The following is a 24362-nucleotide window of genomic DNA, read 5'->3' as shown; positions in this document are numbered from 1 at the left end:
CATGCCTGTAATAACGTGATCAACATACCAACTAGATTCACCCCTAACATTACCACATGTCTTGATATTTGCATAACTAACCCTTACAAAAATTTCTATCGTGATGGTATTGAAAGTTTATTGAACTTTGTCGAAAGAACCTAACGATTTCTTCTTAAGTTTCTATTGTCTCTGCCTATAGAGTTTAAAAAGTTATTTGGCCACCACGTTCCTATTGAAATGGGATGAAGTGTTTCAGGACTTTTTCTATCGAGTAGTTATTGAAACTCGATAGAGCAACTCTATTAGGTTGGTATTAAAGTTATCTATAGAGTTTACATTGAATATACATAAAACTATTTATTGAGTTTCAAAAGACGTTTTGTATCGAGTACTTATCGAAACTTGATAGATTAACTCTGTTAAGTTCCAAAAAATGTTTCTATTAAGTATTTATTGAAACTGAATAGATTAACGCTATTACGTTTCTATATAGGTTCCTTATACAGTTTAAATTGAATATACTTTGCACGTTTTGTTGAGTTTTAAAATATCTTTTTCTTAAGTACTTATTGAGACCCAATAAAGGTGACTAGCCAACTTGAAGGTAATATAATATCTGTACAGTGTACTGTTTCATTCGTGTGTGTAGGAAGAAATGGGAAAAAGAATTATTCAATGTGTGCATTTCATCCTTGTGATAAAACATGCAAACACATGTCACGTGGCCACTGTTTTTCGGATACACAGGCTTACTTTATCTTTGCTAGCGGTACGCATTTAGTTGTGACTCGCTGCAGCAGGCTTACTCCAGCTCCCGAGATAGAAGGGATCACCGGCTCGCCTTCAGCCTTATTGTGTCGACCTTATTCTCCGTGCTTGTATATGCTGCAAAATAAGAGTTCAATGAATGTCACAAACTTGGCATGCACTTGAACACAGAATTACAGCATTAAATTTGTGGTTAACTACAAGAGCTGAATTTCTGTGCCTACCAATATGCAACAGCAGTTTTTGAAGAGAAGCTTTCTATGGCTAAGTTGTGCGTCGTCATCGTTTGCCAAAACCCTTCCGTTTCCTCCCCTTCTCCTGCAGCTGGCGGCCACTATCACAAGTGGCGCACTAAATCAGTCTTACTCCCAGCCCGTCACAGGTGCTTCTTCCCTCTAGAGAATGGAAGTTTAGCTCGCTTCCCAAACAAAAAATAAAAATGGAAAAGAAATGAGAATAAAGTACGTACACAAAATCCGGCCAGCAACACCCCTTGTGAACTGCAATGCAGATAAGTGACGGAAAATAAAATATCATGACAATTACTATAAACAGGGATGTACAGCCAGTAAAACACTTGTCTATAGCACTTGAGCGGGCTTCTCGGGACTGCACACGCAACTTTGAGTCCGGTAGCATGTAAGCATGCACGGCCCAATAAATACATTTGCATTCTCTTTCTTGCTTTGCTCTTCGCCTTGGCCCCGCACGGGGCACCTTGAGTAATCTTGGTGACGGTGAGTGGCGACACCGCGTACCCCGAGCCCCCCATACTTAAGCTGTTACCTACCGTGGCGAGAAGTTGAAAGGTGAAGGGTTAGAAGCCGTGAACGGTGGCCGTCGGAGCCCTGGTCAAGCTCCGGCTGATGGGCTCCCTGTCTGTCTATCAGGCTGGGAGCTCCGGGACCTCTTTGACCATCAGGGTAACGTCAAAGAAGAAAGTACCCCAGTTCCCTACTTTATACTATGTCGCATGGTACTTTCGAAACCCTCTCTTCCAAATGATCGGGCCCCAAAAAGGGCCCGCACCGATGTAATTTTCAGACCTCTGCCCAACATGAAATTTAACACCCCGGACAACTTTCCTCGCTTCTTAGTGAGACAATCTAAGGCAAGGAATCTCCAGTTACCTGCAAGTCGGTCTTCTTAATTGCCAAGTTCATTGAGAATGTAGTTGGCGCGAACTACAAGGCAAAGAAGCTGACATCGGGGGACGTGCTTGTAGAACTATGCACTAAAAAACAATCTGATAGTCTCTTCAACCAGACCGACCTACTTGGCCTTGAAGTAGCTGTAACGCCACACCGGAGCCTTAACAGCTCGCAGGGCGTCATATCTGAGATGGACCTGCTCAATGAAAGTGAGTCTGACCTCCTCGAGGGCATGCGTGACCAGGGCGTTACTGCGGTAAGAAGAATAATGATCAGACGCGATGACAAAGAAGTAAAAACTAAACATGTGATCCTAACTTTTGACCGAAGTGTCCTACCGGAGTCTGTCACTGCAGGCTTCCTTCATTGCAACGTACGACCTTACATACCCAACCCACGCCGCTGCTTCAAGTGCCAGCGGTATGGGCACAGTACTACCACCTGCAGCGGAAAACTGACATGTGCCAAGTGCGCAGGACATCATGACCCTTCAGAGAACTGTGCTTCTAACGTATTGAAATGTACCAACTGTGAACAACCCCACGCTGCATACTCTCGGTCATGTGCTAAATTCAAAGCCGAGAAAGAAATCATAAACATGAAGGTCACCCAGAACATTACCTATCAAGAAGCACGACAGAAACACTCAATGTTTTCGCAAAGGTATGCCGATGCAGCTCACCGGGGGGCGGAGCGGCGTCTAGTCACGGCGGCCACCCAGTACTGCGAAGCAGACTTGGTGCCGTCCCAGCCCCCCCCCCCCCAGGTGCTGCCCAAGGCAGCCCAACCATCCGACACGACACCTGTGGCGCCCGCAAGTGTTGTGTTAGCTGCGAGTGTGAGGAGTGACGGCTCTGCCGTCAATCCTCCTCTTCCGGCTGCCAGACTGCAGGCGGCCATGGACGTAGATGTGGTCGGTCCCACGACCACTTCTGTGTCCAACAAACAGTCGGGGACGGCAGGGGCTCCTGCCTCCACTTCGAACATATACCGAGGTGGAGTCCGCAAGGACTCCATCTCGTCACTGTCACACCACTTAGATGATGACATGGAGGTAACACCGTCTCTGCCAGTGCCAAAGGCGGAAAGAGAACAGCGCACCATGGCGGGGCGAGGCAAAAAGCCACCAGCCACCCGTGTCACAGGCCCAAGTCAGAACTGATAGATAGTATACATCCAGCCCGAGTCCTCATCTACACCAGGTAAAATCTCCTCCCTAAACATTTATGGTAGCACAAATAATTACACAGTGGAACTGCCGGGGCCTTATTAAAAACCTAGATGATATATATGAAATCCTACACAAAACGCGATCAGCCATCCTATGTTTACAGGAAACACACTTGAAACCTAAGCACACCAATTTCCTGAACCAATACTCAGTATTTAGGAGAGACAGAGATAGCTGCACGCACTGCTCTGGGGGCGTAGCTATAGTTACGCAAAAATCTATCCCTTGCCAATCTCTTCAATTGCGTACCGCCCTAGAAGCGGTTGCAATCCGGGCAATTATTTTCAACAGATTAACAACAATTTGCTCACTATACATTCCCCCTGAATATCGTTTATCTAGCTCTGAATTTGAGTCTCTCATAGATGAGCTGCCGGAACCGTTCCTACTCGTAGGTGACCTGAATGCACACAGCCCACTATGGGGATCTGAACGCACAGATTCCCGGGGCCGCTTGATAGAAAAATTCCTCTTCTCATCCAGAGCTTGTCTCTTTAACAAAAAAGAGCCGACATACTACAACACTACACACAATACATACTCACACATAGACTTGGCGATCGGCTCTTCTGTCCTCTTTCCGGCTGTTGAATGGGAAGTGGACGACAACCCCTATGGGAGCGACCACTTCCCTGTCATCTTGAAAGGCATTGATAAAGCCCGTAACAGTTCCATCTGCCATAAAAAGTTTAAGGAATCTGGTGCTGATTGGTTAAAATTTAAACAATTATCTCAGCTTTCATACACGTCCTTAAGCTATTTGGGCATTGACGAAGCCTGTGAACTGGTGACTGCACACATTCTTCATGCTGCCGAGGGCTCAATTCCGCAAACATCCGGTGCCACACCTAACACTAGGAGGCCGTGGTGGAATGAAGAATGTAGGCTTGCGCGGCAGGCTCAAAATAAGGCGTGGGGTGTCCTTCGCAGGTACCCCACTACGCAAAACTTGATTTCCTTCAAACGTGCAAAAGCACAAGGAAGACGCATTCGCCAGCAAGCAAAAAGAGATAGCTGGCGCTCTTTCGTGACTTCTATCAACTCGTACACAGATGCAGGCAAATATGGAACAGAATTAAAAAGTTTAATGGACGGAAAACACACACCCTACCTTTGGTCAACAGTACAGGCGATACCCTAGAGGACCAGGCAAACACACTTGCGAAATACTTTTCATATGTATCGAGTTCTGCTCATTACACGAATGCTTTCTTACGACACAAAATATCTATGGAGAAGAAACCGATTCGTGATAACAAAAGATCTGACGAACCATACAACACGGAATTTTCCATAACAGAGCTTTTGGTCGCCTTGGGAACATGTAAGGCTTCAGCGCCTGGGGCAGATAGTATATCATACACAATGATACAACATCTGCACCCAGAAACTCTCCGAACACTCTTGCACTTGTTCAACAAAATATGGGCGGCGGGATACTTTCCGAGAGCTTGGAGAGAAGCAGTTGTAGTTGCCGTATTAAAACAGGGGAAAGATGCCTCACTACCTGCCAGTTACCGACCAATAGCTCTGACAAGTTGCTTAGGAAAGGTTTTTGAAAAAATGGTAAATAAGAGGCTAATCCATTTTCTTGAATATAACGGTATCCTGGACAGTTGTCAGGCTGGTTTCCGATCAGGTCGAAGCACAACTGACCAGCTAGTTGCCTTTGAGTCGTATGTCAAAGATGCTTTTATCCACAAACAGCACTGTCTTTCTGTTTTCTTTGACTTAGAAAGAGCATACGACACAACTTGGCGTTACGGCATACTGCTTGATCTCAAGGCATTCGGTGTGTCTGGACATATGCTAAACACTATTGAAAGTTATTTGTCGGAGCGGACATTTAGAGTAAGAGTAGGGACAGTGGTATCAAGAAAATACATACAAGAAAATGGGGTTCCCCAGGGTGGAGTATTAAGCTGTACTCTGTTTATAATTAAAATGAATTCACTTGGGAAATCGTTGCCACCCTCAATCTCCTACTCAATGTATGTTGACGACGTCCAAATAAGCTTTAGGTCATGCAATCAGTCCATATGTGAAAGGCAGATACAGTTAGGTGTGAACAGGCTTGCAAAATGGACGGAAGAAAATGGTTTTAAATTGAATCCTCACAAAAGTACATGTGTGTTATTCACAAGACAGCGTGGAATTCGTCGAGAACCCGATGTCACACTGAACGGAGAACGGATTGCTGTCAAGAAAGAACACAAGTTTTTAGGTGTTGTACTTGACGGAAAACTAACGTACGTACAGCAAACTCAAACAAAAATGCCTAAAAACCATTAACATTTTAAAAGTGTTGTCACATCAGTCTTATGGTGCTGATAAAGACTGCCTTCTACGTCTCTTTGTGAGTTTAGTTAGGTCACGTATAGACTATGGAAGTGTAACATACGGGTCCGCGTCTAAAACTGCCTTAAAAATGTTAGACCCAGTACTACATTTGGGCCTTCGCCTTGCCTCTGGAGCCTTCAGGACAAGTCCAATCCAGAGTCTTTATGTAGAATGCGACCACTGGTGCCTAGAGCACCAGCGTGCTTATACAGCACTCCTCTATGCTATTAGGACAATGTCTATGACGAATCACCCATGCAATTCTATTGTGAATGACATCTCATCCGCCCATTTGTATTTAGCGCGCCCGTCGATCCCTGCCCCTGTAGCCTTGCGTGTCAAAGGCCTTGCAGAGGAGATAGGGGTGTCTTTAGATGACGGCATAAAAACCTGTATCGCCGATATAGTCCCACCTTGGGACATGTCAACTATTCATTGTGACACATCCTTTAAACAAATTGACAAGCGTCGTGCACCCCGCGAATTGATTTTACAGCATTTCTTAAGTTTACAACACAGATATCCATGCGCCTCTTTTTACACAGATGCTTCCAAGTCTTCTTCTTCTGTGTCCTGTGCTGCACATGGCCCGGACTTTGCCAGCACAAGGACATTGAACAGAAATTGTAGCATCTTTACAGCAGAAGCCTATGGTATTCTAATCACAGTGGAACACATTACACAAAACAAAATACAACAATCAGTCATCTACACAGACTCCCTAAGCGTAGTAATTGCATTGGATTCCTTTAAGCCCACAAAAAACGTTATTCTAAACCACCTTTTTAAAGCTCTTATAACTGCCTATAAGTCAAAGCTAAAAATACTTGTTGGCTGGATCCCTGGACACAGTGGCATTCTGGGCAATGAAATTGCTGACCAGAACGCCACTTTGGCGGCCCTACGTAGTGGTGTTGATGTAGCGCAGGTCCCTCACCTCGATCTGAAACCAGTAATCCGGAGGGGAATCCGTAAATGCTGGCAGCACATGTGGGACACACACACAGACAAAAAGCTCCACTCAGTAAAACCAAACCTAGGAAGATGCACAACAGAAAAACGAAACAGATTCATTGAAGTATCCATTTGCAGACTGCGAATAGGCCACACTTACGCTACACACACATATCTTTTGAATGGAACACTCCCACCTGTTTGTAACAAGTGTGGGGAACGGCTCACCGTCCTCCATGTGTTAATTGAGTGCACATTCTGCAATGAAGCCAGAAAACGGCATTTCCCGAAAATATATACCTACAACATTCCACTACATCCTTCACTGTTTTTAGGAGATGAACCTATGTTTACAAACAAAAGTCTTTTAAGTTATCTTGCAGACATCAAGTTTTTAAAACTCATCTCGTACAGTGCGTGACCTCAGAGCCTACGAGCAGTGAGTGAGGCCCTCATGCTCCCTTTGTCCGCACGGGAGGCCCACTCTCGCCGCATGCTCTTTGGCTCGAGGTGCATCACGTTGCACCCATGATCCATTTCAGCCACCATTATGAACATCTTCATGCTTTAGTGGACGGGCCCTCTACACCCATATATACAGTATTTTAAGATGTATCATACTCATTTCATACATATTTTAAGCACAAACATGACTATTGAAAGAACACATAACATAGTTCTGGCGCTCTTTGGTCTTAGAAACCCTTGCGCCAATAAACCACAAACATACATACATACATACTTCGCCTTGGCTTCGGCACCTACTTTCGCCGTGAGAAGCGCTGTGTATGGTGCAGGGCCTTGAAGCAAAAAACAATTTAGTGATATCACGCTGACCAATCATTTGGGTCATTCCTAGAGGCAGAAAATCTCTAAGAAGTCATTGGCTAAGCCTGCACTCACTGACAGTCTAGTGTTAGTGGCGCGTCTGATGCCACGTTCAGCCAACGTGCTCTCAGTGATATTGCTATTACTGACCACATTCAGTCCAACTTATTCAAAATTGTGCCGCGAAAGCCAGTCAGCACGTTGTGATTAGAAGCAATGGCAGATTTCAGTTTATGCTAGCAAGTTGAACAAGTGGTTATGTCAAACCTGGTATTCATCGATTTCAAAGTTTGACTCCTGTGCCTGGTCCTAGCACAAGTTCCCTGCGACCTAAGGCAAAAAATTGCTAATAAGAAATTCACGGAAAGATACATGCACAGAATTGGCCCTCCATGGTAGCAGACGAACATATGACAATATTGTGTAGTCTATTTGCAACGACTACACTCACAACAGACCATTTCCATCTGCATTTTCAGCCAAGTGTCTGCTTGCGGTCAGGGTGTCAAGGTAACGCATCAGACTTGTGTAAAGACGCTTTGTGTTGAAATGCGAGTTCTGTGAATACATACTTCTCTGTATTTTTCAAAAGCAATTAATCAATTTGTTATATTCCTTGGCATTGTGTTTCTTAGCTAGAGTGGAGTAAGTTTTAGGCCACGTTCGGCACATGGCACTTGAGCCTCTGCCCTCACTCCCGGAACTCTTTTTTCAAGCAATCATTCAAATTAGGAAGGGGATATAGTGCCGGCGGCCAGTACATTAGCTCTTAAAGACATTTTGCCGCCATGTCTCCTAATTGATTAACACACTGGCCTCTATGTGACTGGTAGTTCTGCCTCCCAGCCTAGCGCTGTCAGGTGTGGTTGCGTGGCGCAGTGTTCGTGCCTCTAATTGTTCTGAAAAGCACTGGTTTGATTCGACCTCCTTCAAATATTTTTTTTTTTCATTTTCGTAAACTTCGCTTGTCAAACTCCTATTTTACTTTAATCACGGTGTTTTTTTTTGCAAAAACTCGGTAGTGGTAATACAGGTCTCCTTCGTTCTGTTGCGGAATTGCGTCTGCAGTTTGATTCATTCGACACAGTAGCCTTCGCAGGTTGGATTAGACCCTTAGCTTAGGATACATAACAATAACGCATACACAAAAACAATGTAGCAGTGCGGAAGACAATAACAGACTGAGTAAAGGGAAAATATGAATTACCGGTACAACGGCTTCACCTTTCAATTTGTTACACTTATATAGAGTATCTCTCACAGGCTTGGGTCGCATCATACCTGTTAGGTCGCTCTCGAGACGGCATGCATAAACCGTGCAGTGCGCCCAACTACCCTACTTGTGATCCTGGCTGCCACCGTCGCGATATGCGTGCCGTCCACTTGAAGCTCGTCAACAAAATCAGGCGTCGGGAAATTGCCGTACTCGCGCGCCCGCGCGCGCCCTGCCTTGCAGCCAGAACGCTCACTCCGTCACACGCGGTTATAAGTTTCATCCTGGCACCATTTCCTGCCCTTAGATATTCTTTGCTCCCCCTTCGCTCTGTAAATTCTCATCTCTTTTAAATGCTCCTTCATCCTCTTATATTGCCTACTTTTCTTACAGCAGAACTCGCGCCAATAAAGCACTCCGCCAGCACCCGGTCGACGCGTACGCTGTCGGGACGCGTTAGAGAGCGAGTACGGCAATTTCACGACGCCTGATTTTGTTGCCGAGCTTTCGGTCTGTGAGGCGAACGGTCGCGACGGCGGCCGCCGGCCTCAAGAGCACAATTAGATGTAAGTGGGGGCACGAAGCCTGCGAGGCGCCCGCGGAATTCTTCCTCCATGCACGAGCCGAAATGTGCACGAGCGCTCCAAAGAGTGAACTTACCTTGTGCATATATAACAACGTCGTAGCCAGCATCGTGACTTGACGGATTCCCAAGCGCTGACAACAAATTTCGCCATGGCGTGGTCACACATCACTCCGCAAGCTGGTTTACCGCGGGGTCACAGTGCACGCACACTAACGGCGGAACAAAGGATGTTCACGGGCGAAGAGCGCTTATGATGGCTTCTCCTTCAATAAATTCGATGTATCACCCGCTGCACTGCAATGCCTGACCGTCGATGCTCTTCGTAACGCATCGCACAAGGCCCATAAGTCGCGAGCAACACGAACAAAGCTGTAAATTTGCACAGAGCACTGAGAAAGCCCGCACCACGCCGGACCGCGCACATCCGAGATTGTAACTCTAAGACCGAATACATCGTCGTGGAGGATGGTCCAGCCGGCCGCTCTGACCATAGCCGCAATTTGATCAAATTAACACCAGACGGCCCCACCATAGCAAGGAAAGAAGAAATTCGAGTGCTCGGCTTTTGGCTTCACCAACAAGACAAAGCGGACACTTGGGTTAAAAAAATCACGACTCAGATCAATGAGATCACGCACATGATGAAACAGATTTCAAGGAAGCGACGTCGGGTAAAAGAACATGAACTACTACGAATTTTCGAGGCGTTCATCATTCCCCGCATCATGTACGCAGCCCATTACATGCGGCTAACACGCACTCAGATAGACAAATTAGAAACACAACGGCGGAAACCTATTCGTGTTGCCTTGGGACTCCCAAATTACACCCCACTCCATGAGATTCGACGAATGGGAGTTCACACTCCAATATCACTTCGCATAGACATCCACAAAGAAGCGCAAGAGTCTCGGCTGCGCGCCTCTAGACAGGGGCGAGCTATACTCCGTTCCCTAGGGGCACAAATTAAGGAACCAGAAGGATACATTATAGAACGACCTCCTTGGGAACACCTGCCGAGGCTGACTGTACATCCTATCCCCCGCCACATGAGTGTGGAAAACGCCCACGAGCGCAGAACCCACAGAGCGCGTGCCACCCACCATTTAGTGGCGCAGAAGATAGACCAGGGTTACACTCCGGTCTACACCGACGCCGCCGTATCAGACGACGGTATAGTTGCTACCGCCGCGTACTACGGGAACGAACAAAGTACTCGTCGCTTCCTAGGAATTAGTGATGCCGGTCATGCCGAAGCGTTAGCCATAGCAGATGTCATCACGAACTTCACCGGCCGACAGAAACTGCTTATACTGACTGACAGCCAGGATGCGATCCGCTTCTTCTGCCGCAACAATTAAAATAGCCACGCACATTCGCAACATTCTCGAAGTGCATCTAACCTCCCAACCAGAGCTTTCGGTTGGACTCCGCTGGATTCCAGGTCATCAAGGGATACCAGGAAATGTGGCGGCTCACCAACTCGCGCGCGAAATTCTCTTCCGCAAATCTGAGCCTCCAATTGCGCTGCCGGAGTAATACGACCGCCACACCACCCGCGTCGAAGAAAGACAAGCCAGGCACCAAAAGTTGGTAGACCTTCGCACCGATCAAGACACAAAACTGCGTTCCCCCCATCTCTTGGCCGCGATCGAAGACAAGTTGCATCCGCCGAGCTCAAGCAGGTGTCCTACGCACCCCACATATCATGCACTACATAGAAAATAAACCTGGCCACCCTAGCTGCCCACGCTACGGTCACGGGTACCCTAACAACCAGCACTACATGTGGGACTGCTTAGATATTATACAGACAAGAAACATATACACAGACTCCCTTTCCCCTTCTCCTGGCACTTCGGCGGGGTGGCTTGACCCCCCAGAGGATCCCCCAAAACAACTCAAACTCGTTCTCCGCAAGCGCACGAAAAGCGCCGGCCGGTACCCACCCTCAGTCCGACAATTGACCGCCTCCTCATTACGACCGACAGAAGAGGAGCACTGGGAGGCCCTCCTCCAACACATTGAGGTAGTTCTTGGGGGCGACTGGTAACAGCAGCTCCTTCCCCCAGCAACGCAGAAGCCTTTATAGAAGGGCAAATAAAGGTGTTTCTCTCTCTCTCTCTCTCTCTCTCTCTCTCTCTCTCTCTCTCTCTCTCTCTCTCTCTCTCTCTCTCTCTCTCTCTCTCTCTCTCTCTCTCTCTCTCTCTCTCTCTCTCTCTCTGCAAAGAACAAGCGACTTTGGCTTCGTCTCGAGCCGGTTTGCCATGGATATGGCATGGCTATGCATTTTTGTGGAAACTGAGCCCGGAAACATTGACATGAGATATACAAAACAACCAACGGTTGTTTGTGAATCCTGTGTTAATATTTAAGATCGTTTTTATGGAATTATTATCAACTCCTCCAGCAGCAAACCTATTATATTCCAAATAGACGAACATCCAGCCAGGTCGCGAGGTTGGTTGTTAGCGCCGCTGGCGACAGTGGCGACACAGCGTACTATAGAGTGCCATCTGCTTATCGGCAGGTGTACAGGTGGATGGCACACGTCTTTTGCGTCCTCGCGCCCGCGTTCCTTCCCCGCTTCGCCGAACGGCAGCCGCAGACAGGACGGAAGAATACTGAAAAGTTCAATCCTTTCAAATAAAAGGGTCGAAAGTTGGGCAAGTTGGTATTGACGCATCTTAAAAATCCAACTGCGCGGAATTATCTGTCATTCGTGGGCTTCTGAGTTTTTATTTATTTTTATTTTTTTATGCGTGCAGACGATAGCGCTGAGAATGTGACGTATGTGGGGCGCCTGGGTATTTAATGTTCTGATTTTTGTAGCAATAAACCAGTTGTGAGTCTGCGCTTGTGGTGTCTTCAGTGTGTTCACGTCCTCGTTAATTTGCGCGCAGTTGGATTTTTAGGATGCGTCAATACCAACTTGCCCAACTTTCGACCCTTTTACAGTTACTTTCTTGTACAGTGGGCAATTCGTTATGTAGTAACTTTAACCTAGGCGACCCAGCCGTCATCGTGTCCCTAATAGCGGTGTGTACATGTAAAGCACGAATCCTCTCTTGGCACGCGAGGAATGGGGCGTGTCCCGCCGATGTTGTTTCAGTTAGTGGGTTCTTGCAACCGTCCAAGAACCATTCTAGAAGACTATGCAAGATGCTGCGGTCAGAATGGTGGCACCAGGCCAGATTCTTCAAGGACCATCTGCGTGTTTTGTGCCGGGCAGAAAATGGATCCTTCGACAGCAGGGAGTTCCGTGGATGGTGCAAAACGGCAGACCAGGCGACGGAAGCCCTTTGGAGCTTCTCCCACCACTCGCTACCCTTCAAAAAGAAGACTCGTGCTGAAGAAGGGCGGCTTGACGTTCTCGGGGATGCTGTAATCCCAGAGGAACACCAGCGGGTGCTGCGGCTCGGACCGAAGTTTGGCCTGGAGCCCGCCCTGGCCCCAGCTGAAAAACTTGCAACGGTGAGGAAAGTTGCGAGCCTGGTGCCTGAGGATGTTCGTGCGCGGTGCATCGCGGAGGGTGTGGACGTCCTGGAAAGGGGAGGAGTCAGGCAACGGAAGTCGACCAATGTTCAAAAAACTGTGGACTACCTGGTGTGGTCGCAGCTAAAGGTGACTGTGGCTGACAAGGAAGGCCATTTCGTAGTTATGCCTGAAGGTGTTTATAACGAGAAAGCCAGCGCTGCTGTAGCAAAGAACTTTGTTTCTACTTCCGTTAAGGTAGAACGACTGAAGGAACGTGCTATCGCGCTTTTGCGTAGTAATAATCTAGAGCGTCTGGCGTCTTCCGTTAAAGCACAAAAGGGAACTAAGCTTGACATTTTCTTCAATGCGAAGACGCATAAACCGGGCATTCCATTTAGAGCAATTGTCTCCGAACGCGGAACATGGCAGCGGGCTGTGTCAGGGTTTCTTATGAAACTTCTAGACACTTTACACGTCAATGACCCGTACCTGGTCCCCAACTCAGCAGAGGTCGTCAAGAGTATGGGGGAACTTGACAATGGAAGCCTGGATGCGTTCAGCATTGATGTGGAGGATCTTTATTACTCTATGCCGCATGACGCATTAATGAGCAGTGTAAAGAAATGCATAACACAGGACAACGACGAGTGTGCATTCATTGGTAGGTGCGGGATGTCGCTGAATTCCTTTTTAGAACTGTTGTCCTTCTACCTGGCCTCCACTGTGGTCGAGTGGAAAGGAGGAGCATTTATTCAGAGGAGTGACGTGTGCATAGGGTCCCGAGTGGCCCCTGTTCTCAGTAATATCTTTTTGGGAGGTGTGGATAGGTGTCTGAATGAGAAGCTTGAGGGGCTTGTTGTAAAAGTGTTCCGGTATGTGGATGATTTTCTGGTGGTGGTAGACAGGCCCTCCTGCAGAATTTGCCCCGACGTACTAAAGGTTTTCAAAGAGTGCGGTCAGGGTCTTCGATTTACCTTCGAATTACCTCGAGATAGAGTGCTCCAGTTTTTGGATTTAAGGATGACTTTCGGAGAAGGGCACATGTGCTACGCGTACGCTCCCAGGTCTGTAAAAGCCCTTTTAAGCTTTGAGTCGGCGCACTCGAAAGTGGTGAAGCAGGGTATTGCACTTTCCTGCTTGAAGTCGGCCATTTCAAAATCGTGTGAGCATTCAATGCCCGATAGTGTCTTACAGCAGGTGGAGAAGCTAAAAAAATCCGGGTACCCTGATCATGTTATTTCTAGAGCAAGTGAAAAGTGGTAAAGTGGGTAAAGTCGGATAGGGAGGCCATACCACCAAAAGAAAAGCCGAAAAACTTTGCCGTGGTGCCCTATGTTCACAAGATGTCACACGGTATAAAACGAGTGGCCGGGCGGTATGACGTAAAAATAGTGTTTTCAGCTCCTAATAAGTTAAGTAAGATCTGCCCAAAAGTGAACAAAAGGGCAGAAAAACGTCAAGGAGCATGTGGTATTAATCACAAAAAGAAGTTCGTCCAATGTGCTACGGTGGTTGTTTATTCCATACCACTTGTATGTGGCAAGGTATATGTAGGCCAAACCGGGCGTTGTTTAAATACAAGACTTAAGGAACATAACTATTCGAAAGAAAAACGGGACCTGAGCCACATGTCTTCCCATTGCCGCGCATGCGTTCCTGAATGTTCCCCTGAATGTACCCCTGTGTTTGAGCGCACAACCATTTTATTCAGGCATAAGAATCAGCAGACAAGAGAAATTGTCGAAGCCAGACACATTTTAAAAGCTGGTTCAGATTGTATTAGTCACCCATCTATTGCCTTGCTTAGTCGCGAAGTCGCCTACATAGATGGGCACTAAACATGAATTTGAAGCCTCTTCAGGGCATGCGTGGTGAAGAAGGGGAGGATATTTCATGTGTGATGGTGTTATCGTCGCGGAATTATGTCATTCGTGTGCTTCTGAGTTTTTATTTATTTTTATTTTTTTTGTGTGTGCAGACGATAGCGCTGAGAATGTGACGTATGTGGGGCGCCTGGGTATTTAATGTTCTGATTTTTGTAACAATAAACCAGTTGTGAGTCTGCGCTTGTGGTGTCTTCAGTGTGTTCACGTCCTCGTTAATTTGCGCGCAGTTGGATTTTTAAGATCCTTTCAAATAGTTTTCAAGTTGTTCATATCACAAGCTAGCTGCAGCACTGTGGAGGCTACATTGTTATCAATAGTGTGCCCACTGAGGGCGCCTAATCCGCCGTGAAGGGGGTCCTGAAAGGACGTTTCCTTCTCTCCTCTCGGCAAGTGGCACCGCAAGGCCGCGGCGCCTTTTGTCGCTTCCTTCGCGGTGAGTTAGGCGCCCTGAGGGGGACAACAATGTAGCATCCACAGTGCTGCAGCTAGCTTGTGATATGAACTATAGTTACGCCACTGGTTGAGTGCTTTCGGTTCCCTTCGGTCTGCCCTCTGCCTCCATTTCTACGGTCCGACACAGCGTGTAATGCCCCGCCGAAGAACTCACAAAAGAAAATGAGCCCTCCTCGCGTGGGTGAGTCAGAAGCTTCTAAGTTGGTTGTGGTACGCCGAACACTGAACTCCAGGGCCATCTTTGTTTCGAAAATGTCTGCTAACACCCCATCTGCTCAACTGTTGGCCCGCTTGTCAACCGTGCAAGTAACGCCATTGTCGTGCAAACGCTTTCGGACCAAGTACGACTCGTATTGTTTTAAGTGCGAATGCACTTTATAAGCGACCCCAAACCATCCACCGCCGCCGGCGGCGGCGGCGGCGGCGGCGTCCGCAGTGCTCCTCTATATTTAAAAAAGAAACAGCATCCGGCGCCAGGTTTCGATCCGAGGACTTTGCGGCCGCAGCGCGACGCTCTACCGACCAAGCCACGGACGCGACGCTGATATCAGTGTTAGTGACGCGCCTTATATCTTTAACGCATTCAAACTACGTCGTCAGCGGCGTGCGTTGGCGACTCAGCGGCGTTATAGCGGCTTGATAACTGCGTGGTGTACACGTGATACTACAAACCCGATGGAAGAGATGGAAGAGAAGGCGGCGAGGCGGTGGGCTGCGGGGGCCGAGCGCAAGCGCCGCAAGCGGGCCGACAACCGTGCATTCGCACTTTCACATTCTCCCCCTCGGGGAAATGCGGGGGAATTTTTTTTGCGTAACTGTTCACGAAGTGTGCTTTAGGCGCCTGGGCGATCCGTCTCTGTGGCCAAAACGCTGCCTCTTCAAGCCGCTTCAAGGCAAGTTCTACCCTGGTATTGTGCACAGCTGTGAAATCACTGAACTTGATCAGTAAGTAAGATAGTCTTGACCTTTACTATCAAAACACTCGAGGTCTACGAACTAAGTCCTCCGAATTTCTTTAAAATGTTGTGTGCTTTAAATTCTCTGCTACTGTTAATGACACTTGTCGTTCCAATGATATTTTTTCTTCTGGATATTTTTCTTCTAACTATGAAATCTTTAGAAGCGGCAGAGCGTTAACTGAACCTAAGCAAAAGAGTGGCGGTGTTATGATTGCCATTGATCGCTCAGTACAATGCATGCGACGTGCTGACCTCTAGACCCTAGTCTGGCTTAAGGTAGGCCTCAGGAGCGGCGAGAAACTGCTCATCGGTGCATTCTATATATTTCCTGATGTTTTACCTTCTTAAATAAATCGAACACTGACATCTATCGAAAATGCCCCAAATGCACACTCCAACAATAGGCTAATTTTACTTGGGGACGTCAACACCCCAGGCATTCGCTGGAACAGTTTTTCCTTTGAGCACAAAAACCATTCTGCAGCGCAGAAATGCATCATGGTATTAGATTTTCAATCGCTCACCTACACGCAGCAGTTCTGTCGCATAGAAAACTTTTGTGGTAATGCCCTAGATGTAGGCTTCGAAAACTTAATTAACGTACAAGTGTGTGCCTCTGATATTTCTCTTGTACATCCCGACAACTTTCATCTCCCTCTTATTGTCTCTGTCTCGGTCGCTGGTCAGCATCGCTATGGTGGTGTTGGCGATTGTGCAGTCCCGCGATATGCTTTCAAGCCTGGAGATTATGGTGGGCTCTATCACTTTTATTCATCTGCTGAATGGTATAGTGTTTTTGATGTCAATGATGTTGACGAACAGGTTCGGCGTTTTACCGAAATAGGCAGGAGTGGCATAGAAAAGTACATCCTTTGTTATAAGGCGGATTTCTGGGCAAGTTGGTATTCCATTGCAAGACCGTTCAAAGCGCAAAACGTAAAACGAGGGACGACGAGAGGCACAGGGACACGCGCTACTTCCGACTAAGATTTATTAGGAAAAGAAGGCAAATATATACACAGAAATCGTGCGCACACCGGTACATTCTTGAGGTCACGCCACGCACACCCAAGACACGCATGATAAAATTGGAATACGGTAAAACAACGATAAAACAAAATCACGAAAACCGAAAAACGATAAAAAAATATATTTGTTCGACAGCAGCTTGTGCGACACGTGCATTCAGATTCGTATGTTCAGATACGAAAGTTCCTTTTGTGATAGAGTCACAGATGGCTTGCTCACGCATGCATCCCCTCCGAGGCGGGCCATTTCAGAAGCTTCGATAAGTTCCCTTGTTAACTGGTTGTGATGCCTTGCTATTGTTACAGTCTGATTGAAGTCAGGTTTACTTTCTTTACATTTTATACAATCTCGGCAGTGCGCACTAAGGTGCCCCGTGTTTCCACGCTCTACATTCCATTTGTGCTCCCGCAGTCCGAACGTACCAAGGTGCCCGAACGTACCACCTCCCCACAAGTATGTTGTTCGTACGCTAACCTCTGACAGAGGGTTGAAAAACCGCAACACAGAACAACCAAGAAAGTAACTCATAGCACTCGCTACATAATATACAGCGTGTAACTTTCCCAGGCGTACTGTAGTCTGAACGCTACGCGGAAGCAAAACACGAACTCCACATTTGACAGTAGATAAATAGAGAGTTTTAGCATATCGTTACCGTGTTACAGTTTACCGGGTTTGCGGGAGTCGACTGCGCATGCGCGACGAGTCACCGTGAACGGTAACTTACCCGCACAGCCTTTACCGTCGCCACGGTGCAGGGGCGTAGCTAGGGGGAAGGGGGGGGGCACTACGGGCCCGTGCCTCTCCCTCCCCCCCGCCCCCCCCCCCCCCCCCCCGAAATGTTTCGTGCCAGGCTGGGGTGCGGTTTCAGTAGCCTGAAGTAGCCTGCAGGCATGTAACCGGCAGTTTTAAGGACATTCTTGCTCATGTAACGCTGAAAACAAGGGGTACATCAACGTCTGATCCCTGTGCCCGCGGCTGCATTTCGCGCCGGATACACCGAGCAGCGCCGCGAACCGATCGAGACAGTCCCGCTGTTTTGCTGGCGGATCAGCACGGCCAGGAAATTGCGGAACAGCAGGAAAAGGGCATACATGCATGTGGTCTGGACCACGTGCCTGGACTTTAGCGTGTCATTCCTTGTCTTTACACTGGGACAAAGTATAATCACATGACAGAGCATGTCACTGTATTTTGTTCAGTCAAGTATTAATCCTTAATATGTGTATTTTTCTACCGACATGGCATTTCATTGAATATTGCAGTTCCAGAATTTCTGCTGTATGAAAAACATTGCTCTGCCCATATTGTATTTCCTCGACATCAACAAAACTGTACAATTCTCTTTATTGGGGAGCTTTGTCTTTTTGGCACTATTCCATTGTTTCCTTGACCTCCCGCTTGGTTAGAACCAGCATTCTGTATTTGCTTAACCGGAATTATATTTGAAGCCATGTCTGTTCGGTTTAACGGATAGAAATAGAATGAAATTTAAGAAACATGCAACAAGGTCAACATTCAACAGCAGTGCATTAAGGTGTTCCGCTAAGCGTAAGTTTACTATTCACGTTACTAGCACAAAAAATAACAAAAAGGCGAAGACGCACGTTTGCTAGCTTCACCGCCATAATATACGAATGTGCCGCACGTATACAGTCCACTGCGATTCGAAGGTTATCGCGGAAAAGCAACTCTTTCAAATGAAGCAGACAAAACACTGCAGCTTTAGCAAATCTTCCATGCCAGTTTCGTTATCGTCGGCGTAGATGAGAAGGCAACCAAATCTGTGCTTTATAACAGCGAATGTAAAGCTTGAAACCCAAAGGGGGCAAGTCAACCGTGGGGGCCATTGTTGTAGCATGGAACAGCCAACAAGGGAGAGAAGAGTGCGAAATCTTGATTTTCATGGTTCCGAAACGAAACCGTAGGACGGTGGCACGTGTGTCCACTCGATGCTGGCGCGATAACCTTCAAATCGTACTCGACTGTGCTTCATAGCTGATAAGAAAACTTATGAGTCCCTTTCCTAAAGGAAAATCTAAAACACGCGAATCTTGATAGTAAACACCAAGTGTTGGCCTCCACTTCCGCCTGACGAACTTTGTCGACCACGCGCCACTCACGAGCACACTCATGATCACGCTCACGAGTGCGTGCTGGCATAACCGCCTGCTGTATACGGACGAACGAATCACCCGTGGCCTACCCATAAACCTGCAAACAGGGATTTAGGTCATCATCATTATCATTATCTAAACTCCTTGTTAGCGTTCAGCACACACAAATCGCATGTTAAAGTTATTTCAAGCTTTGTTTGAAAAACAACGCGCAAGAAGCCTTGCCTACATATTTCCCCGTCCCATGTTTTTGTCGACCCATGTCCCATGTTCTTGTTCATGTCCCATGTCCCATGTTCATGTCCCCGTCCCATGTTTTTGTTGTGAGGAGTACGACAAATAGTTGTTTGTCGTACTCCTCAGCACCACTTAGCGATAAAAATGTAATAAACAACATCAACTAAGAATAGTTTTACAGGCTGTACCAAGCATCAAGCGCAGTGCGTTTGCTGTAATCAAGACGAGAGGATACACTTCGTCTGACCGGGAAGCGCCGTGACGATGGTAAAGGCTGTGCCGGTAAGTTACCGTTCACGGTAAATGGTCGCGTATGCGCAGTCGACTCCCGCAAACCCGGTAAACGTTAACGCAAACACGCTAACGATATGCTAAAGCTCTCCATTGTCCCAGAGGACACTCCATGCGCTAACGAAAACACCAACAAACTCTAACAGGCTTCCAAAATGCGAAAAGTTTCGGCAAATTGAAACACAAAAGCGATCTCGCTTTATAACCGCACACGTGAGTAACACTTCCCTTTGACACTAAAAGACAACCAGCCCCTATCCGCCGTGATGGCTCAGTGGCTAAGTCGTTGCGCTGCTGAGCACGGAGTCGTGGATTCGATTCCGGCCGCGGCGGCCGCTTTTCTGGTGGAGGCGAAAAGCAAAAACGCCCGTGTGTACGAGATTTCGGTGCACATTAAAGATCCCCAGGGGGTCAAAATTAATATGGAGCCCTCCACTACGGCGCGCCTCATCGCCTGCGTTGCGTCGGCGCGTTAAACCCTACAATCAATCAACCAGCCCCATGAAGGGTGCAAACACTGATATAGACAACTGAAATAATAATAGGCAGTTTTAGCATATCGTTACCCTGTTACCGGAGTTTCTGTTTACCGCTGAAAACGGTAGGACACGTTTTAGCGCTGTTTGCGATTTGCGTATTCCGGCCGCTGAGGCGCAGGTAGCGACATCTGATGAATTAGTCTAAAGCAAATCACTCATAATTTTCTTGCTCATATCTACTTGCATTCGTTTAAAGTAACTTGAATATCTCACTTTTGGGGAAAAGCATTCACACTAAAACTAAAAATACTTGTTTTGAGAATACTGTAGCCATCACCTGTAGAGCTTTAAAAAGAAAACGAGTTGGTGGCGCCACCTACTGAGCCCAGTTAGAATCGAGGTAAAATAGAATTTGCCCCCTCGCTAATTATTTAGGCAAAGAGTGAGTAAAACATGTCGTAGTAATTACTCAATAACCTACACTACCTTGCCCAGCACAATTTTGGAGGCCTAAAAGCACTTTGCGAGCTCAGAAACTTATCTGAACTATTTGAGGCGGGCAAGGCTTAGCACCAGTACGGACGGCCATTTTGAACGCCCACCTGAGAAAAATGGTGGTTTGTCGCTTTTCTGAGCGTTATTTAACAAGAAACACGTAATAAACAGCATAAAGTAAGATTACCTTTATCGGCTGTACCAAGCATAAAGCGCCGACCGCACTGCATTGCTGTAATTATTACGCGACGGTACACTTCGTCTGCTGTTGGGAATGACCATAACAGCGCGGTCACCAAGGTTGTGACTCGCATCAAGCTCGTCACCGATGTTGGGAATCAGTCATCCCGACGCCGTCTGCGCTGTTGGGACTGGGCCCTCTCACCGCAGCCTCCACTGTTGCGACTGGCTATCCGAGCGCAGTCACCGGTGTAGCGACGTTGCCTTGCTCCGTCCGCTATCGACGCGGCGCAGAGCAGAGCGATGAAGTTCTCGAGCTGATGAAAAGTTGAAGGAACATTTATATACAGTATGTACAAGGGTAGGCAAACGTTACATGGCTCGCACAAAGGCGACAGTACCTCTCCACTCGGTGCCTCCGAAAAGACTGGTGTCGAAGGATGCCGCCGGAGAAGGCCGCCGATACTCGATCCGGGCGGGTTTTTATACCCCCGGAACGTCGTTGGAGCCCCGAGAAGTTTGATCGCTCCAATCAGGGCTCTCGCTGGCTGAAGTTTGAAATCCGACGAATGGTAGCGAAGCGGTGATTCAGTCAGCTGCGCCGCCACGATGGGGAAAGGGAGGGCGACGCCTACGCTGTCTCCGTGACCTCGCCTCCAGGCAAGTAGCGACACGCCCGTTCGGGGTCGTTCACCCGATGCCGGATCTGGCCGAGCCACCGCGAAGTAAAAGGAGAGGCGCGTCTGCGGCGGGGCGTGCTTCAGCTTGTCCACCCAGGGTGGTTTGGTCTGGTTTGGACGAGGCGTGAATCGGTCCCGCTGTCGGCGCGTCGCCCCGTGCAACGCATTTGGGCCGGCTGCTCTGGCACAACACTACCCAGGAAGCTCGCTGGCGACGGTAAAGCCTTGACCGGTAAGTTACCGTTCACGGTAACTCTCAGGCATGCGTAGTCGACTCCCGCAAACACGGTAAACGCTAACGTAAACATGGTAACGCTATGCTAAAACTCTCTACTGTAAACTATACACGCACACGATCGTGAATAGACCGGTAAACGGTAACGTTCACGTACGTCACGGCGGGGTCAAGGCTGGGCGGAGATTCAATGGTACACTCTAAATGGAAATACCCCGGATAGGGAGTAAATTTGTCGTCCTCTAGCCTGCAACTTATACGGAGTTTTATTTACTCCGCTAAGAGGGACTATTTGGTAAACTCCTGTAAGGGAGGGAGCTTCTCAGGCATTTAGCGGAGTATTTTTGCTTGTATTACTCCGCTGAGGAGGGGATCTTATTGGCGGAATTTAGCGTAGTATTTTGTGCTGTCCATTACTCCCTTGAAAAGGAGTTTTTTGTGGTATTTAGCGGAATATTTGAAGTAATTAAAAACACCCTTGAAGGAGGGCGTGTTAAGCCATCCGGAGGAGTATTTTATGTCACCTAAAGCTCCGCCACAAATAAGTGTTTTTGAGTGCCTAGTGAAGTATTTTGTTTTTATAAACCACACTGACCAGGGCAGTACCGAAAGTTGCAAAAAACCAAACAGACATTTATTTCCTTGTCAACTTCATGTCAATTTCAAATTCAAAATAGATCACATAGCACGTCAACTTCAAAAAAGAACCAAATATTTGCGTTCAAAACTACATTAGCTGACACTCAAACATATCGACGGAACACGAATAACTAGGATAATGAAGACTCAGTCACATCGAGAAATAACTCGCATTAAACTCAAATGAAATACCAATCAGTTGAAACATGGTAGAAAATATGTGCAGCTGCCAGCCATATGGTGGCCCAGTAGGGTTGCGCTACTTAGTCCAAGGATGGTGGTACGATGCCGGCCACAACGGCGTTTTTCTGACTAATGCGAAAAACAATAAATCTCCTGTGTCGATATTTTCACCACGTAAAAAAACCTCACGCGGAATCCTCCATTACGAAGCGCCCCATAGCCATAGCAGCTTGGGCTCGTTGAAACCCCGAGATATTTTGTTTGCAGCTCCAAAATAAGCCCATCACATCTGCGCCTATTCTACTCGCTCGTTAACGCGAATTCCAAAGAAAGTGACCAAACGTTGTAAGACGGGAGTAAGACCTCTTCCCTATTTGAACCATGGGATTTAATTAAAAATAAAAACAGAAATCAAATGAGAAATCAGCACCAGATGTAGTGAGTATCATTTTTACCAAGGTTGAAACGCAGCTAAAAGGACTGCGATGACTAGCCACGTCGGAAAAAGCAACTACCAAAAAGCTAACCAAATTCAAAACAGCGAAGACAATACGGAAAAACCACACACGTACGACGTCTCAATACAAAAACACCGAGGACTCACCAAACGAAAAAAAATAAATAAACAGGGTATTCACATATGGCGAAAATGAAGAAATATCCCCAAGCCCGAAGAAAAGATAACTAGGAGAAAGTAAACAACATGACGACAGTTGAATGCGCGTATAACCTGCGTAAAGTGCACATGTTTTCGGTGCCAGTCAACTTGCTTTGTGTGCGTATATCCCCCTTCTTTAATTCGCGTTCCTTAAACGGTGGGGGTGCGTGGCAGTGCCTCCGTGTGCACGGTACGCCATTAGTGAACGTTCCCAGAAAACAACAGGGAGATTTTCTCTCCGTGTGACGGAGGGCGAAGCGGGCGATGCCTGCTTGAAGCAATACCATCGCGGCGTGTTTACGGTGCATTTAGAGCTTTTCTGGCACTGAAAACTCATGGATATGAAGGAGGAGGGACGACTTTAGGCTATGGAAAAAATAAAAACAAATTAACACGTATAGCTACTTTGTACAATGATGTGCTAAAGTACAAAAAGAAAAAAAAAGAAATGTGAACTGAACACTGCAAACGATGGTGCTATAGCGGAAAACTCTAGCTTATCTTTGACCAACTCCTCTTATTAAAGCAAACTGCAGCTCCTGGAAGATTTTTTAATAAAGAATGAAGGCGGGTAGCCCTTAGCAAATGATTGCAATCAGACACAAACACGTTCACTTTTACGCCACAACCACCGCGTCACAGTTCGCGACGGTAGCATTTTAAATCGAAATTCCAGGCATTGACAACCATCACGACAGTAGCTGAATTTGAGTACGCACCTACCGCAGTACGAAGTACAGGCCAGTAAGCCTCCCTACCGTTTTCGACATCCACCTTGCTTTGTAGGAAGATTGGTTGCTTTCACAGCGCAACACTTTTATCCGTCGACGAGTCCTACGCTCGTTGCTGATCCGATCGCCACTTGAAGTATCCTGTTCATGCTCCCGCACGCACCACACAATGCGTCGGGAATGCACTGTAATCTGGGCAACCCTTAATAGACGGCACATTTTCGAATTTTTGTAACCTATAATTTATGAAGTACGAAAGTAACCTATAACTAATAACCTTTATATACGTATACACATAAGAGTTACTTAGTTATAGGTTACTTTGCAGTTTTCAGCATGTATACCTTTATATAAGTGACATCCACCGTCGTCCAAGGTCACACGCCTGGAAGGTGTCATCTTGTGTGCCTCGCGCGCTTTCGACGGCGCCGTTGTGGCGAGACCCCGAAGGCGCCTTTCCCGCGTGGTAAACAAACATTGCGTTAGTGGAAGACGATATGTGTGACCATGCTCTCCATTACGCCGTCTAAACTCGGAAAGCCTCAGGTGTCTTTTGTTCGTCCCTTGAATAAACTGCCGG

The 24362-nt window shown here is 47.2% G+C and overlaps 1 protein-coding gene and 1 pseudogene across 2 annotated transcripts in view; one reads left to right on the top strand and one right to left on the bottom strand.

Moving 5' to 3' along the window:
- The window catches only part of LOC144145352 (uncharacterized), a 64040-nt gene that overhangs the window by 2056 nt on the left and 37622 nt on the right, over window positions 1-24362 (top strand). The window contains exon 1 of one of the 2 annotated variants that reach the window (XM_077676923.1): window positions 21159-21568. The exons of the other annotated variant lie outside the window; for it this stretch is intronic. The gene's annotated coding sequence lies outside the window, so the exon portion shown is untranslated. Of the gene's footprint in view, window positions 1-21158; window positions 21569-24362 lie in introns of those variants that run through there. 2 annotated transcript variants of the gene reach the window in all.
- Window positions 1-24362, bottom strand: part of LOC144146270 (solute carrier family 13 member 1-like) — a 56952-nt pseudogene that overhangs the window by 20421 nt on the left and 12169 nt on the right.

The sequence above is a fragment of the Haemaphysalis longicornis genome, unplaced genomic scaffold, assembly GCF_048455015.1.
Source record: "Haemaphysalis longicornis isolate Haplotype H1 unplaced genomic scaffold, Haemaphysalis longicornis Haplotype H1 scaffold_7, whole genome shotgun sequence".
Taxonomy (NCBI): Eukaryota; Metazoa; Arthropoda; class Arachnida; order Ixodida; family Ixodidae; genus Haemaphysalis; species Haemaphysalis longicornis.
This window is presented reverse-complemented; position numbering and strand designations above follow the sequence as displayed.